General features: G+C 61.8%; 1 protein-coding gene across 1 annotated transcript in view; it reads left to right on the forward strand.

Annotated features, from left to right (window-relative positions):
* Positions 1-247: 247 nt before the first annotated feature.
* The window catches only part of RASGEF1A (RasGEF domain family member 1A), a 70,233-nt gene continuing 52,701 nt past the window's right edge, over positions 248-17,779 (forward strand). Inside the window, exon 1 of the mRNA XM_050804314.1 lies at positions 248-371. The gene's annotated coding sequence lies outside the window, so the exon portion shown is untranslated. The remainder of the gene's footprint in view (positions 372-17,779) is intronic.

Below are 17,779 nucleotides of genomic sequence, written 5' to 3' on the forward strand. Positions count from 1 at the left end.
CTGCCCTGTCCCAGTGCCCTCTGCCCGAGCCCCGTCTCGTGCCCTACCTCCCCCTGCACCTTTGCCCCGCACCCTCCTCCCTCTGCGCCCCGCGTCCCGCGCTCGCCCGCTCCCCGCGCTCTCGCGCCCGCTCCGTGCCCGCTCGGCGCTCGCTCCGCGCTCGCTCCGCGCTCGCTCGCTCGCGCTCCCCGGCGCCGGCTGCGGAGGGAGCTGCTCTGCCCGCAGCTGGCGCAGCGCGGGGGCGGCCGCGGGTGGGCGGGTGCCGCGGGCCCGGGCGCCGAGCATGAGCCGCCGCCGGCGCCGGCCGCGCGCTGCTCGGGGCCCGATTGCGGCGCGAGGGCGGCGCGGGAGCGACGCTGGCCCGGACCGAGGTAGGCAGCGGCCGCGGACCTTCAGTCCCTCGGGGCCCTCGCCCGCGCCCGGGGCCGTGCCCTCTGGTTGCCGGCGCGGGCAGGGCGGGGCGTGCGCGGGCCCAGGGTCCCGGCTCGACGCGGCCGTCGTGGGGCCGGGGCGCGGGCTCTGGGCGCGGGGCGGGGGACGCGCGCGGGGGAGGGCGGCCGGGAGCCCGGCGCGCGGAGTTGCTGAGAACTCCGCCCGGGGCTGGACGGCGCCAGGACCCCCTGCGCCCTCCGCCCCTGCAGTGCACCCGGCGGGCCGTGCCGTGCCGGGCCGGGCGTGGCAGGAGCGCACGCGGCGGGCGGGCGTGGGCACTGCGGGCAGGTCCGCTGCCCGGAGCCTGGCATGGGGGTGGGGGCTGGGGAATCGGAGGAGCTCAGGGCTGCGCAGTTGGAAGTTTCCATTTGCTCTTCTGCATTCTGGGCCCCGCCGTGGTATCTCACGCCCTTGCTGTTTGGCGAGGAATTGGGGCTTGAGCTCTGCATCTGGGGGAGAGGGCCAGGGCCATGCCAGGTGTCTCCCTCTCCCTGCTGGGCAAGGGTCATTTGAAGGACCACGCTCTCTTTGCCCCGGGCCTTGTCGGCCCCAGGGATGGGGCAGGTGCAGCTGGTTCTGGTCTGAGGGTCGGTGAGTGAGAGGTGGGGGCGGAAGTCCCCTGCTGTGTGTGGAGGGACGCGCTGGCAGGTTCATGTGCCCTGCATTTCTGGCTGCCTCTGGGTACTGGACCTGGTGGATGTTTACAGGGAGGCCGCAGTCTGCCTCTTGGGAGCCACCTGGGGGCAGAGACCTGGTGGTGGTCAGCGCTCTCTCCCTCCCTGCCCAGAGCAGCGAGCTCCTCCCTGGTTCACCCTCCCCACCACTGCCACTCTTTTCCCACTGTCCTGCGCGGGAAGGGCCCCGATGGCCTTCAGCCGCAGGATTCCAAAACACAGGCGTCAGGCTGGGTGCAGGGGAGCCTCCCCGAGGCCTTGCTTCCCTCTGCCCCCTCCCAGGGTTCTTCTGCCCCCTCCGGATGCAGTCTTGCCAGCCCAGCCTGTCCAGCTCGGTGCCCTGGACTCTAAGGGACTCTAGGGGGCCTCCACCCGAGAGGCCACAGGTCTTGATTCGTGAACCACGGGCAGGCTGCAGGCCTCTGAGACTCAGTTTCCCCATCTGTAGACTGACACAGTTTTGATGACCTCTGAGGACATTTCCACCCTGGTGTCCAGTGACACTTTGCTTTGGAACCTCAGGACCCCAGCCCAGGAAGGGGAGATCCGGAGCGGGGGGACATGGAGGACCTTGGCTGGGTGGCCAGGGACATATGGGTGGTTTCTCTGCCCCTCCAGCCAGTGCGTGTCCTTAGGGCTGTGGTTGGTAGTGACCCAGCGAGGTGGGTGCAGCAGGCCCACAGGCCCTACTTCTGAGAAGGGTGTGAGCTGTGTGGATCCCCCAGGCTCTCTGGTGAAGTGGAGAAGCTGTGTCCTCCTGCACATGCCCCTGGGTTTGCGAACCAAGCAGGTATCCCAGGTGTGCCTTGGCCTGAAGGCCAGCCAGCGAGTTTGTTTTTCTCTGGGAGACATCTTCGAGCTGCCAGCCGGATGGCTCCCTTCCACCTGGCAAAACGTGGAAATGGAACAGTTCACACAGAGCAGAGGGGTTTTTTGGTGTAACTTAGCAACTGCAGGCAGGGGAGGAGGAGGAAGAGGGATAAATGGCATTTGTGCTGGACAGTGGCTGGTGCGGGGAGAGCCACACACACAGTGGCCCCCGGCAGTGGGAGGGGCCAGCCAGGGAGGAGAGCGAGTGTACACTGGGACACAGTGTGGCCAGGAGCCCCTGAGCACGCCGGTCCCCACCTGTAGAATGATGCCAGGGGCAGGATGGGACAGCTTTGGTTGGCCTTTGGTTTTTGGCAACAGAACCGTGGGTTTCACAGAAGCCATATTTGTCAAATAGGTCAAGTGAAGGTGCTATGCCAAGGCAGGGATGGGGCCAGGGGGTTTGGCCCCCCCACTGTCCTCAGGAGAGGGGCTGGTGGAGGGATGCTCTTCTCTGCATGGCCCACCCCAGGGAAGGGGCGCTGGGCTGCTGGGGGTAGTCCCAGGGGCAAGCAGATAGCAGATGGGGAGGAGACTCAAGGCATCTCCCCGACCCCTCCCTGCTGCCCCTTGACGGCCCCTCCCTCCCCTTCCCCCTTTTTCTCCTGAGGCCATCTGCTTGGGCCCAGCGCTCTGGCTGTTTTTCTCTTGGAGCTTCCAATCTGCCTCCTGTAACTCCCACCCACTCCAGCCTGCCTCCCGGCTCCTCTGCCCTCCCCTGCCCACTCCCTGCTGGGGAGGATGAGTGTTTACCTAGCAAGGGTGTGATGTGCGGAGGGAGGGGACTGAAGTGGCACTGGTGGGCTGACAGTCATAGAGGAGGGCCTCTGATACCCACTGGTGAACTACTGGGGGTGTCAGAGGCCCTTCCCTATGGCTGTCAGCCTGACCTGCGGGGGTCCAGAGAGGGCTCACTGCCCACTTTTTGGGTGTATCCCTGTTGCCCCTTTCTGGGCACAGAACCTGGGGCTGTGGGTGTGTGAGAGTGGGCTCTGGGCCGGCCCAGAGTGGCAAGCTGCCAGGAGCCCATGCAGAATGTCCCTGCACGCTGGGACACCAGGAATTCCCCAGCTAGCAGCCTGGGAGCAGGGGTGGGAAGGTCAACTGGTATGGCCAGCAGTGGCTTGGTGGGCACTGTGTGAAGGGAAGCCTGAAAGTCCCTTGGGGTCCTGGCCTGCTCAGAGTGGGAGAGGGGCTCTGGCCTCAGGGCTCACCACCTGGGACAGGCTGGTAGAGGCTGCTCCAGGCACCGTGACAGAAGGCTGTGAGGAGTGTCCGACCAGGAGTGGACAGGTCTGAGGACCCAAGTGGGGCCTGTGCTGTGATGGACGGGGTGGGGATGTGACTGCTGCTGTGGCCATCCCTGCCTGGTGGACTGTGGAGAGGGAAGCCAGGCAGGGAGAGTAGTCAGGTGGCCCTGGCTCTGCTGCAGCGCTTCCCAGGAAGCACATGGGTGCTTTTGGGCATGACTCAGGATGACACCCAGTGAGCCTGTTCTGGGAAGCTCCTCTGCACCTGTGGTTGCCTGCCTTGCCCTGGGCGCTGCTTGGGCTGGGGTAGGGGCTGGGCTGTGGGCCTGTGCTGCCCAGGGCAGCCAGCAGGGGCTCCAAGGCCTGCCTGTCTCTTGTGAGCTGGCTGTGGGGTTCTTTGTGAATTCAGGGAGCAGAGGCCAGCACCGGCTCAAAGAGGAGAGGCCTGGGCTGGGACTCTAGACAGAACAGCCCAGGGCGGGCACTTCATACGTGGGATGCAAAGATGTGGCTGCTCGGTTGACAGGTGCTTTTCCTTTTTTAAAAACAACGAGAAACTTGCTCAGCCGTCCCCACCCTGGTTGCCTGTGCGGGTTGACTTTGAAGACATGTTCTCTGCTCACTCTGAATCCTCACTTCCCACTCACTCCCACCCACGCCAATCTGCACACACCTCCTTCAGTCCAGGGATGTCTTGTTGAGAGGCCGTGGACGTCCACTGCCTTCCTCCCAGACACCCATTTCCTGGGCTTGGCTGGCCCCTGGTTCTCCTCCTCCTGTCCCGGTACGCTCAAAGTCCCTGTTCCTCAGGACCTGGGCTTAAACCCTTTACCCAGCCACAGCATCTGTTCCCTCCTCCATGCTCATCCGGTTCCAGCTCCCATCAGCCCCCACCTGTCCTCTGGGCTCTGTCAGGTGTGAGCCTGCTGGACGCCTCCCAGGTGACGATGCACATCATCATGCCCCTTAACCTTGCCTGCCCCAGGTTCCCCATCTGAGCACATGGGCAGCCGGCTCTCCCTTGCCCCCTCTGCCAGCTTCCCTTTGCCTGGAGTTGTCAGCCAGTCTGGCACACCCCACTCCAGACCTCTCTTCTGCCCCTTCTGCCTCTCCTTGCTCACTGCCACCTCTATGGGCCGGGCCGCCATTCCCTGGCCAGGACATTTGCAGTGGCCTCCTTACCCTGCGGTCTCTTCCCCTACTCAGGACATGGCCTCTGCTGGGACTCCCTCCTCCCAGGAGGCTCCCAGTCTTCCTCAGGTGCCTTCCTGAACTTTCCTGCTGTGCAGGGGTTTTGGGGCTGTTCTGCAGCAGCCGCCCTGGGTGTACTTGTCTGTGATCCCCTGGGGTCCAGTCTGCACGAGGCCTGTTGGAGCCCAGCCACGAGACAGTGGCTATGCTGGCAGATTCAGCGAACATCCATGGGAGGTGCATGGAAGTGCCTGAGCCACTGTGTGTGGTGGGGCAGAGCTGCCTGGCCTGGGCCATGTTGCTGCGCCCACACCAGGGAGAGGAGAGGAGAGGAGAAGAGAGGAGAGGAGAGGAGAGGGAAGCCGACCTGAGAGCCCTGGGACAGTCTGGGGGGATGGTGTCTGGGGTCCTGGACCAGGAAGGAATTCTGGGAGGCGGGGCTGGGAGGCCAGCACCCTGTTTGTTGTCACCACCACTTCTGTTTCTCCAAGTGTCACCCTTAGACTCTACCTTGAAGAGAGAGTTCTCCCTGGATCTGGTTACCATGGCAACACTGTTAACAAAGAGTAGCTTCCGTGGAGGAGGCTGGCGGGAGCTGGGAGAGGAGAGGGGGCGCGTTCTGATGGTTTACCAGCAGGGCTTGTTTCCCCACCCCCACCAAGGCTGCCCAAATCTGGTGGACCCTCCCCCACCCTCTCTGCCCATGGGGCTCTCCAGGTCTCTGGTACCCTGACCCACCGAATGTGAATGTCAGGCAGCCTTGAGTGCATCCGGGTGTGTCCTGGACCCCAGCCACAGCTGGGGCACTGGGGCACTGGGGCAGGCCTCCTCCTTGGGGCCTGGGGAGACATGCCCGGCCACAGCACCAGGTACTTCCCAGGGTGAGGATCTGCATTTTGTCCCTGTACAGACACAGACTCCAAGGTCCAGATTTCTCCTACCTGGACTTCTCTGCAGGCTAGTTCTGTGCCCAGCTTTTTCTGGCCAGTGCTCTGAGCATGCCCTCTGGGCCCCGCTTCTCCCAGGGCTGTGGTCTGGATGGAGGTAATGTGCAGCCCTGAGCCAGGCTCTGGGTGAGAGCTGGGCAGCCCCAGCTTTGCTGGCTGAGGAGAGGAGGGTTGGCCCCAGTTGCTGGGACCCAAGCCTCTGCCCTCAGAGCTGGGGGAGGAAGGATGGGCCAGAGGCAGTGCGAGTGGACCAGCTGGGAGGATGGGGCTTGGATGAGGTTGGAGCTTGGGGAGTTCTGGCGGTGCCCTGATGCTTTCATGAGTTAATTACTCAGAGCGGGTAGGGGGCTGCATCAATTATTCATTTTATTATTGCTGTTAGCAGTGGGTGGCTGGATGAGGACTGGAGTCCCCCACAGGCCAGGCCAGGCCAGGTGAGCATTGGTGGCACCTGGGAGAGCCCAGGTCCTGCCCACACGGTCCATTGCAGGCATGGCCCTTCCTGCTCGGTCCCCCTTCTATGCACAGGGCATAGAAGGCCCTGTCCCCCTCCCTCCTCTGGCCTGGTTGTCTCTGGGAGCCGAGCTCACCTTGACCAAGCTGGAGTGAGTTGGACCTGCTGTGAGGTGACCTGCGGGTACCTGGGCCAGATCGACTGCCCTATGGGGAGTGGTGGTGGTGGAGAGGGCTGATAGTAAACTGCCCTGGCAGGTGTGGCCAGGGGTCTCAGCTGTTCTTCATGGAAAGGCCATGGCAGCCAGAACCACTTCCAAGAGGGGGTGGGGCCGAGGGGGAGGGCACTCTCACATTGGTGGGGCCTGGAGGGGAGGCCCACAGCTGTGGTCACCAGGCACCCACCAAGCCTGGTAGGTGCGCACAGGCTGCACAGTCAGTGCTGGCTCGGAGATGCCCGCACAAATGTCAAAGAAGCTGCTATTCAGGCCAAGTGTTCCAACTACAGTGCAATTAAGAGAGAAAGTGATAACAAAATGGATAACTCTAAAAGAATCGTATATTTAGAAAATTTGAAACGCATATTTGAATGATGGGTCAAAGAAACAGTGGAATCGAAAGTTTGGGGTTAAATGATAAAAAATAGAATGCTGCGCGCTCTGGGTCATGGCTGTCGAGGGCTACATGCCCTGCTGCCTGCTGACTTCTGGAGAGCCCAGTTGTACAGGAGAAGTCCACACCCAAGTGCCCTCCTTGGCTCCCACAGTGGGAAAGGTGGGAGGGGGCAGGACAGTGGCCAGGCCTCCTGTGGGCACGGGAGTCTCCCTGCTGGGGTCCTGAGAGGGGGGCGGATCCTGGCTTCTCCATGGGGTCTGGGTCTGGGGAGCCGCCTGGCCCTGCCTGTGGGGACCGGAGTTCCACAGTGTCTCTCTGGCCTGCCATGGCGCCCAGCGATGGACTCCAGGGCAGCACGGTGTTCTCAGCCCTGCAGGGCAGGACACCAGATGCATCCGGGGGTGCACCGAGTGCAGAGCTGTCTTATGTGAGGCGACTGGGGATGCTGTCAGGGGAAGACACAGGAGGGGATCTCCAGGACAGCACCAGTGCCAGGCAGGGCTCAGGCTACAGAGTGGAGAGGAAGGAGCAGCAGGTGTGGGGAGGCCGGTGCCCTTGGCCCACCCTACTGGTGTCCAGGCCTGGGTGTGGTGTACAGTCACATGCCTGGGGGCTCTGGGTGTACACATTCATTCCGGGTGTGTGCATTCACACCCAGGTGCTGGGAGGGCCCCTGACCAGCCTACTGTCCAAGGGCTCTGCTGGGCGTTTCACTGACATGTGACTTAATGCACCTCTTTTTGATGCCAGCATCATTACACCGATTTTGCCAATGAGCCTCTGGGGTCTGCAGAGAGGGGCGGAGGCAGAGGTTGAGGCCAGGTCGCTCCCGTGCTCGAGGGAGCATGTTAGAGAGCAGGTGGTGTGTTTCTCTGGTGCTTCCCTTCATCTCCCCGAGCCTTCCTGCCGTCCCTGCCCTACCCCTCCGTCCAGCTCCTGAGCTGGCCGTCCCCCTTCCTGCCTTTGTGAGTGGTTTCCCCTGCCTGTGTGCCTCCTGAATGCACACTGCCACCTTGGGGCTCAGCTGGACGGCCCCAGTGGAGAGCACCTCCACTCCTGGAGTTGAGGACACCCCCGCTCCTCTGGGCTATTGAGCCCCTGAACGTGCAGCGGCGGCACCTGGCTTCTGAGTGCTTGTTCTGTGTCCTTTCATCTCGTTCCTGCCTGTGAGGGCTATGACTTAGTGCCTGGGCTGGAGATTCTGATAGAAGGGGCTTAGAGAGGGTATGCTCTCAGGAGACATCTGTGTGGGAATGACAAGCACCATGCAGGGAGGGGAGGAGGCTGGATGGAGGTGCAGTTGCAGTGGAAGTCTAGCCTGATTCCATGGGGACTCCGGAGTGTCAACTGGCCCCACAGCCAGCCTCCCTCTGAGGCAGGGGAGTTGGAGTCAGGCCTGTGCACTACTCAGCCCTTGGATGCTGGCACTCCAGTCTTCTGCAGAAGGCTGCAAGTGTGGATGGCTGCTGCACAGCCCTAGGGAAGTCTGGGTAGGGCCCAGCTGCAAGTCCCAGGGGGCGCTGCTACTACCCCCAGGCAAGAGGCTACCTGCTGTGCCTACAGGCCCTCAGCCGGTCCCTGGGGGGCTTGGAATGCAACCTCAGGTCCAGCCTGCTCCTGCATCCCACAGCATCACCACCCTGCATGGATGTCTGTCTTCCTGGGGTCACTGTGAGTGTCTGCGGGTTCTTCTCTGTGCTCCTGACTGCCAGCCCTGGGACCAAGTGCTGTGCTGGCACAGAGGAGCTTTGTTTGTTTGTCCAGGGAAGGACTGACTGATGGTCATGTTGTCAACCCGGGGCTCAGGCTGGATGGGCCAGAGATGGGGGAACCAGAGACCAGGGCCAGCCCCAGGCCAGTGAAGGCAGTGCAGGGTGGGGAGCACTGGCTGGGGAGTCTGGGGCCTGCACATCAGCCCCTGCTACAGCCCTCTCTCCACTCTGGCTCCTAGCTGTCCTGCCCAGGCCTGGTGGTCAGGAGGCCCATGTGCCCAGTGAGCTCTTTCAGCTTGCCAGGAGGGCCAGCCCAGGTGGCAGCATATGAGCTGCCCAGAGAGTCCACCAGGCATGGAGAGGCTCTGCTGAGTGGATGGATGGTGGGTGTGGGTGGCACAAAGAGGAGACAGAGGCGGTCCCATTCCTAGGGGCTGGCCTGTGGGGCATCCATCCAGCAAGCCTGCAGCTCAGCAGCTCACCCAAGCCTGCCAGGCTCTCTGAGGCTCCCTGCGGGTGGTGCCCCTTGGCCTACTGAAACAGAGCTGCTCTCCTCCTCCCAAAGGGCCAGCCACCTGGTGTAGCCTGCAGCTTTGCCCCAAGGAAATGCACTTGCCCTCTGGCATTAAGTGCAGAGTGGCAGGTGGCCCTGAGGGAGGTGGGGCACCGGGTTGGCCATGAAAGAGGAGGGCAGGTGGCATGGGGCAGGGGAAGTGGTGACCGAGGCTGGACTTCACCCTCCTGCTGCCCTGCTAGGAGGGATGATGTCACCCTCCACAGCCCCCTCACCTCAACCTCCTGACAGGCCAGGCCAGCCATGGGGTCCTCCCGCTCACAGAATCCCTCACCTCAAGATGAGACACTCCATACCCACCCACTCAGATGATGCAGGCTTAAACGAAACTGTGCCTCCCTATCTTTCAATGAAGAGCTGACTGGTGCAGGCTTCTGGGGGCTCCGGTCAGGCAGGCCTCCATGAGGGTACCCCTCCCTGTAGCAGTGAGCCATGTAGTATAGAGGCAGCTTTCACCTGGGATCCTGAGTGGGGAAGGAGTTCACCCCAGATGCCCACTGGAAACATGCCCAGCCTGGTTGGTCTCTGAGCCTCCATAACTGTAACACTGGAGGCCCTCATATCATGGCCCAGCCAGCTGCCCTCCCCTGCCTCGCCCTGTCTGCCCTCTCCAGGCTGCAGCTGTGTGCCTCGGCCAGAGCACTGGCTGCCTGGATGGTAGGAGGAGTGTCTGTCAGTCCTAGGGGGCACACCTTTCCCCAGCTAGTGGGGACAGCCATGCACCCCTGTGGGAGCCCAGGGGAGAACCCCTGGCCTCAACCAGACATTATACAGCACATGTAAAAATGGCCAGTGCAGAGTAATGCAGTGCCAGGGCTGGCTCTGCAGAATGTGAGTCCCAGGCCTGCTTTCGAACGGAGAGGGCACTGCTGATGGGACCCTGGACCCTGTTGTTGCCCATCGCTGTGTGCAGTCACTACCCCCTGGGGAGGCCCCGGGGAAGTGCAGGGGACTACGGGATCCGAGAACATCCTCACCCTCCTAGGAAGGAGAATGTCACTTGGTGGAACCTGCCTGCAGGTCAGATGGGACTGAGGTGTGGAGAGGCCCATGGAGGCACCCCCGGGGGGCAGAGGCATGCCCAGTCCCAGAATCCTGCCTCCTGGGTGAGACCTGTGCTCCTCCTTCCCCACCAAACACCGCATTGGTGGGACTCGCTGGGCAAGGCCCTATGTGGCTGATGAACTGCCCACCTGGTGAGCGGTGTCTAGACACAAGTGGGCCCAGGGCAGGCATGCAAATTGTCACCAGCGTGTCAGCGAGGCTTGGAGGGGTCAAGAGTCCTGCCGGTGCTGATAACCAAGAAGTGGCCAGTCCAGGGTGTGGACCCAGGCCTCATGGCTCCTCCCCCTTGCTGTGACCTCTGGAGCCATGTGAGGGACTCTGCAAGGTGCCAGTCATCCTCACCTCCACCTGAGAGATGGACTCAGGCAGAACCACTGGAGAGCGGAAAGTTGACCTGGGGAGATATGTCAGATCACAATCCCACCCGCTGCAGGCCATGCACGCCAGGCATGGCCCAGACTCTGGGAGTGCAGACACAACCTGAAAATAGGCAGAAACGAGCCTAATGACTCGGCTCATAGGAAGGAGGGAGAGGTGCCAGGAGGGAGCAGTGAAGGCAGCCACCCTGGGAAGGCCAGGTTCAAGCAAAACTCTGAGAGGAGGAAAGGGGGTTTCTGGTCGTAGAGAAACCCCATCTTGGTCCAGCTGGGCCCCAAGATGGACTCATGCCGTTAACCAGGGAATGGCAAAAAAGCCGGGGGACACAGGCCTGGGGTTTCATGCCACCTTCACAACTCATCTGTGTCAGTGTGCAGATGGCGCCAGTGGGGGCACTGCTGCGTGGCCGTGGTGTGCGCTGGTCCACACCAAACACATCCTCAGCCCCAACGTGGAGAGAACCAAGGACGGGAGACTGGGTGGGGGAAGGGGCTGAGGTCCAGAGTCACACTGAGTGTGCAGTGCCCTGGAAGCTGAGAGGGGTAGCCCATGCATTATGACGTGGGCAGGGACCCCTGAGAGGCCACTCTGGTCTGCGTCTTTGACCTGCTGCACCTCACTTTCTTCACCCACCTCCCTTGGCTGTTGATTCCCCACGCCCCCCCGACCCCACCCCCCAGCCCACCAGCCCTTTCTTTCCTTGAGGTTCCTGTTCCCGTTCTTTTGCCTGTGACAAGCCCCTCAGCCCTCGTCCCATCACTGAGCACATGGTCCAGGGAGGACACAGCCAGTTGCAGCCAGATCAAGAACCAAGCTCTCCACTGGCTGCCTGGATGCAGGCTGCTGTGTGTTCTGGGGGGCCTCCAGCAGCACCTGCCGCATCTGCCGCTGCCTGGCCTGCCTTGTCTTGGCTCCAGGGCCCCTCAGCATCCTCACTCCACCTGTGGCATGTGGGGCACAGTGTGACCAGGACAGTCGTTAGCGTGGGCTCCTTGAAGTCAGTTCACTCTGGGTCCCCTGGGGGCCTCCTCCTGCAGAGTGCTCCCCCTAGGCTGGGGACAGCCTCCATCTAAACACTGTGGCAGCTCTAGGGGGCAGGAGAGAGCAGTCAAGCCGAGACGGTCTCCCTGATCACAGGTGCGCAGCTTTAACGTTGTTTGGCAACCAGAAAGGAAGGAAGGCATCGGAGAAGCCCAGACCACACTGTGCCCCCACTCTAGATTGGTCCTCCTCTGGGGGAGTGGGGTACCAGTGGGCAGACAGGGCCAGGAGCCAGCCCAGAGAAGCCAAGGGTGACGGATGCCCAGGAAGGGCCACACACCCACCACCTGGTGGTCCTGAGCCAACACTCGTGCCTACTCCCACCCCAGCACCCCCATCCCTGGCTCCACGGTTCCCCTGACATGGGAGTCTGGGTTTTGGTTTTAACTCTGGCCCTGACCAGTGTCCTGTGTCCTTGGACAGACAGTTACGGTCTCTGGCCTCAGTCTGTGCTGCTATGAAATGCCAGTGGCACTCCTCACCTCCTCAGAGTGGTGGCTGCAGAGGGTACACGGCAGAGCTGTGATGTTCCTGTCCTACTCCAGGTGCAGGCTCTGGGCAGGGCTGTGAGACAAGGAGTGAGGAGTGTGCCTGCCCCCAGAGCTTGCAGCCTAAGAGGAGGTGGGGGCAACTGTCCGCAGCCTTTGGACGAGGGTGCAGCCCTGGGGCTGGGTCAGGATGGTGGTCAGCTCTCTCACCTCAGCCTGCTCCACTGTCCAGGCCTAGATGGCAGTGGGCCGGGCAGGAAGGAGCGATGCTGAGTGGGCAGCCTAGGTGGGCAGCTTGGCCCAGGTGGTGTGAGGGGCCTGGAGGGCGCCGGGGCCTGGGTGGGGCCATGCAGCGTAGTGACTTGGGGAGATTTCCTGGATCCTTTTCTCCTTGCTGAGCATTCCCACTGCAGCCAAGCCCGACACCAGCCGGAGGGGTGGGGCTGGGTGGGGCTGAACTCTGCCAGGTAGTGACCAGGCCGTGGCTGGGGCTTCCTGGAGGTGCTGGAAACCTCACACTTCCCGGTCTCCTCTCCAGATGCCTGGGAATGGGGAGCCTCTGCCTGGGAGGAAAGTCCCCAGTTTCCCAGCTGAGTATGTCAGGAGCGCAGGGATAGAGGGCTCTCCAGTGGGCCCTGGGGCCACCAGCTACACAAGGAGGTCCCAATGTCAGACCCAATGGAGTCACTGGTGTCATTGCTTGTGTGCCATAAAGGGACTGTCTCCTTTGTTCCCTCCCTTTAGTCACGGATTCTGGGGACCCTAGGAGGAGCCCCTGCTTGGAACCCTGCTTGGAGCTCACCCCACAGAGACCTGTTTTACCTCTGAGCTACAGCAGCACTTTCCATCCTTGCCTGTGACCACAGACACTGGCTCAGGGAACGCAGCCTTATGAACTCCCAGCCCCCACCCAGCCCCCACCCAGCCTTCTGCCTTCAGCGGAGGCCCAGAGGCCGGATGTCAGTGTGCTGTGACCTGGGTGTGAAGGTGTCAGTTCCGGGGCCTGCAAGAGTAGACTGGGCCTGGGGGTGGGGGTTAGCCGTGCTGCTTCAACACCACATGCTGCTTATCTTGGCCAGTAGGTCAGAGGCTGGGTCGGGTCTCAGGGGCCGAGGTCAAGGCGCTGGCTGGCCTGCCTCTTCGGAGGCTCCAGGCAGAATCTCATTCCATGAGGTCTCTGTCCCCTGTGGGCTGTTGGCCCCTGAGGGCCCCTAGAGCCTCCCTCTGGGCCTTATGTGAGGCTCCCCACATCTCCGAGCCAGCCACAGGTGTTGGGTCCCCTCACGCCACCCTCTCCCTGACCCGGCCTCGTCGTCACACTTTCTCTGACCGTAGCTGGGAAAGATTCTTCAACTTTAAGGACTTGTGAATACATTGGACCCACCCAGGAGAATCTCCCAGCAGCCTCAAGAGCCTCTGCCTAATTACACCTACAGAGTCCCTTTTGCCGAATAAGGGAACATTCCCGGGTTCCGGAGATCAGGGTGTGGGCATCTTTGGGGGTCATACCCACTCTTGAGAGCCTAATCCCACACATGAGGTGAGCAAGACAGCCCTCCCCAGGGGTTTACAGTCTGGGGAGCTACAAGGACCCCAAATCCACACACGGGGCAGTTTGGAGGTTGCGGCACCCGCTGAACACATCAGGATGGGGTGGTGGGGAGTGTGGGGGTGGGTGTCAGGGAGGCTGGACCTGGACTGGGCCCCTCCTGCAGGTGGCCTTGCTATGGCGGGCATGGGAGTGTGTGGGGGCACCCCTGCCTGTGGGCCCTCCCTCTGGGGCATGGACAGAGGAGACCATGGGGGTCTGCCCATGATGGGCTGCTTTGAACTTGATAGTCCTGAAGGCATGGGGTGTGGTGCTCTGTGAGGAGAGCTGGGGTTGTTGGCAGCAGGTTGTGGGTTCCAGTGGGGTACGGATGATGAGTGCCAGGGTGCAGGGGAGCGGTTGGTCCCAGTGGGTGTGTGTTGAGGCTGAGCAGGAGGCACAGGTGCCTCTCTCGGGTCCTGCCTCCCCCTGCCAGCCAATCACTGGGCGTGCAGCAGAGGGAGCCTGCAAGCCTCTGCAGAGGGGCTCTGTTGCCAGTGGGAGTCAGGTGAGTTTGGCAACTGAGCCCCGAAACAGGGTCCTCTGCCTCTGCTAAAGGCCCCTGAACTTGGGACAGGTGAGGGGAAATCAGACCTTCCAGAAAGAAAGTGTACTGTGCCTGCCTCACAGTCAGGTCCCCTCCCTTCCTGGGAGTCCATGGCTGAGCAGGAGTCAAGGGCCTGGCCAGGCACTTGGGGTTGGAAGGCAGAGTCACTGACTACACAGCAGGACTCAGGACTCACAGCAGGTAGCAGATGGCAGATGTGGGATCTGAGCCCTGCCTGGTGGCAGACCGAGGCCTCCCATCCACCCTCCCTGCCTCTGGCTGTGTGCCTGGGCTGCCGTGCCCCACTGGAGGGTCCCCCTGCCGTGCCCCACTGGAGGGTCCCCCTGCCCAGCAGCCTGCCTGGTGGTCTTCTGACTGTGGTTTAATGCCCTGCCATCCCTTCCCAGGCAGGACCTGCCTACTAGAAAGGGCTGCTGGACGCTGAGCCCCGGCCTGTCCCGCAGCCCCGTAGCCCACCCCTTCCTCCCTACCTCCCAACTCCAAGTGCCTGGCCAGGCCCTTGACTCCTGACCTGGTTCCCCTGCCCACCTAGGCCTGGCTGTGGAGAGGTGGGTCTGCTGGTCTGTCTGCTCCTTTTGGGGTGCCCACTCTGTGCCCTGCCTGCTGACACCCTTGAAACTAAAGATGTGTCCATGGTGTGGAGTGTGCCTGTGTGTACACACCCATGTGGGTGGGTGGCAGTGCTGTGTACACACAGGAGTGCCTGGGTCAGCCCTCTATGCCCCCAAGCCCCCTCTGCTTCTGGGGGCCTGCCCCAGGCACGCCCTTGGTCATCCCAGCATCAGTGGCGACAGGTGCCGTCTGTGTCCTCACCTTCTGACAACACTCCCCGTGGCCAGGGCCAGGTGGGAGCTCGACACCACCCTGTGTATCCTCAGGGTGCTGCTACCATCCAACAGGGCCTCTCCGTCTGCCTGCTTCTGCATCACCAGGGTTCCGTCTTGTTGGGGAGACTCCCTGTGGCACAGCACCTTCAAGTGTCTCCTGTGAACCTGACAACAGCAAGGAGAGAACTGGTACTTGTGAGGGCCAGATGAAGGCCCGGTCCTTGTCCAGCAGTACCTGGTCCCCCTCACAGTCCTGGAGGAGTGGCTGTGCACAGGGAGGCAGAAGCAGAGGTGTCCCGTGAGCCAGAGAGTGCGGATTCCTGACAGTCCGGGCAGTGCGAGCTCCCCAGCTAGCGCTCAACAAGCATGTTTCGCAGTCTGCTCAGGGCTCACAATTAACAGGACTGTGCCACCCTTGACTGCGTCTGGAGGTGAGGTGGTGTGGCTGTGGGCTCTGGGCTGACATCTCAATTTTCACAGTGGCCCGCATCTGTCACACACACTGACACTTTGTGCTCGGTGGCAAAGCAGAAGCAGTAAATCAATCTGTGTGTCTTTTTCTTTCCTGGGCATGCTTGGGTGTGTTCTGGAAGCCACGCTGTTCCTGCTCCAGCTTTTGTGCCTCCTAGGGGGCTCCAGCTGAAGGGCAAATCCCAGGATGGTGAGGGGCCCCACAAGATGCTTCAGGCAGCAGCGGGGTGCAGATGAGAAGCATGCAGTCCTCATGTTGGGGGGATATTAGGGACCTGGTGCCGAACCCACGGTGTGCTTCTCATGAGGGCCCCAGGCGGCTGCTGCTGGCTGATCAGTGCTGCATGCTGGGACTGCGGCAGGAAGGTAAACTGAGTCTCAGAAGTTGGGTTGCAGAAGAGTGCCATCAGAGCCCAGCAAGTAGAGCAGGCCTCTTCCTGCAGCCCTTCCTGTTGGATTTCTGGGTTTCTGGCACCTTCCCTGCCTCCATCAGGGGATAGGCACTGCCTTCCATGCCCTGCAGCCTCAGAGGCACTCCCTAGAGCGAGGCCCAGGCCCCTCCTCACACATTCCCTTCAGCTGTGAGGCTCACTGCTGGAGCCTCTGCCTGGCCCTGGGCAGCTCCTGCCTGCACGTCCCCACCTCCACCCAGGCGTCTCTGGCTTCAGCAGGGCTGCCGGTCGGTGCCTGGGTCCATTAAGCCTTGATCCCCAGGACCACCACCCCAAGCCTCCAGCCCTCTCTGCCCCTTTCAGCTGGGAAGCCGCCATTGACCAGGTGATAGGTGGGAAAACAGCGGAGCCACGATGCCCCTCATGTACTTTTGACATTTGACCTGACCTTGGGGCTAGGTGAGGGGCAGATGTAAGCAAGGAGACTCTGTGGAATGGAGTGTGGAAGGGACCCCCTAGGGTGCCTGACCACCCCCACCCCTTCGGCACACCCCACACTTGGGGGTTCTCAAGTCTGGCTGTGTGCTGGGGTCTCCCACTGAACTGGCAGATGATTCCAACCTCAGAACCACAGCCCCAGACTCTGATTCTGTCAGCCTGGGGGCGGAGCCCAGGAATGTGTTTTTAGCAGTCTTGGGTGGGGTGGGGCACTTTCTGAGAGTGACTTATCTCAAGCAACAGGTGAAATTGGCACTGTCCTGGGTCAGCTAGAACGACTGTGTCCTATGGCTGGTAATGGCACGTGGACCTGGGAGGTGGTCTCCGCATCCCCCAACAGGGAAACCATCATAGCTGCTCAGGTGTGTCCATGACAGGGGCTCTCCTCATTCCCCCATTCCAGGCGGCCCTCCTCTTCCCAGCTGTAGTGAAACCAGTGTCCGGGCAGCTGGCTCCCAGGCAGTGCTCCTCCGTAGCCGAGAGACTGTGCCTTGGCCAAGGGTACACAGTGCCGGAGGAGGTGCCCCGCAGGGAGCTGCACTGGTCCCTCAGGTGCATGTCATTCACCACATTTTCTAGAAGAGGAAACTGAAGTTCAGAAAGGTAAAGGACTTTTGCCAGCTCCCTCGTTGGGAGACACAGAGGTGGCGTGCTTGCCTTGGCCGCTGGACCCTGCTGTGAGCACTGTGCCCTCTCCCTAGGGGACCTTCCCTGAAGGAGGGCCCTGAATAATCTTGCTTTTAAATATACATTAGACACACGTGAAAGTCCCTGCAGGAGCACCTTCCCTGATTAGGCAGCGTCAGACCCTGGTGGCTGCAGCAGCTTCCTGGTGTGGGCGCCGGTGGTGGGGCAGGAGCATTCTCTGTTTTGGACTCTGAGGATCGGGGGACACTCTGGGGCCCAGCCCCTCCTGCCCACGGGTCTTCCCAGCTGGCTCCTTCTGAGGGACACAGAGCTGGCCCTGGTCGGCAGGTAAGGGGAACAGGAAGCCCCAGGGCCAGCCAGGGGCCAGGACGCCCTGCTGGTCTGAGCTGTGTGCAGACACTGACATTTCAGTCCCATCTTGGCAGTGATGTCAGCTGACCTGGGCAGGACCCTGTGCCGCTGTGTGCCTAGGGGAGCAGAGTCAGCCGACAGCAATGGGGAGGGAGAGTGAGGCTGGGCCTTGCTGGCCAAATCACAAGCACTGTCTTCCTTCTTGGAGCCGCGGAAGTGCTTTCAGAAGCTGAGGCCAACAGAACCCCCTTTCCCCCAGGACCCTGACTCAGGAGAGCATGGTTAGCTGGGGTAGAGTAGGGGCCCTACAACCCCGCATTGGAGAGCGGATGGCCGCTTGGATGAGGGCTTACCAGGGAGGATGGACAGACAGATGGTCAGACGTGGGAAGTGGGTAGCATACCAGCAGGTGGGAGCTGGCGATGGCGTAGGTGTGGGGCAGTGAGGGGATGGCTGCGGGTCTTGGCTACTGTTCTTAGAGTCTGGTTGATTCTTAGCCGTGGTGTCCTGCTCCTCAGATGGACACAGCTGCCCAGGTTTCTCTCCCTCACAACTACTTTTTATGCTTTCTTCTGTTGCCTGGAGTGTCTGTTTCCTCTGGGGTCCGTTCTTCCCTACGTGGATTGCGTCATGCGGGTGAGAAGTCACCGCATCTGAGGAGCCTTCTCCAGCTGGCCCATATTATCACCAACAGAGCCCTGCCCCCATCCACTCCTGGCTCTCCCCACTTGCTCTAGTTTTTTCCA

The sequence above is a fragment of the Macaca thibetana genome, chromosome 9 (assembly GCF_024542745.1).
Source record: "Macaca thibetana thibetana isolate TM-01 chromosome 9, ASM2454274v1, whole genome shotgun sequence".
NCBI lineage: Eukaryota > Metazoa > Chordata > Mammalia > Primates > Cercopithecidae > Macaca > Macaca thibetana.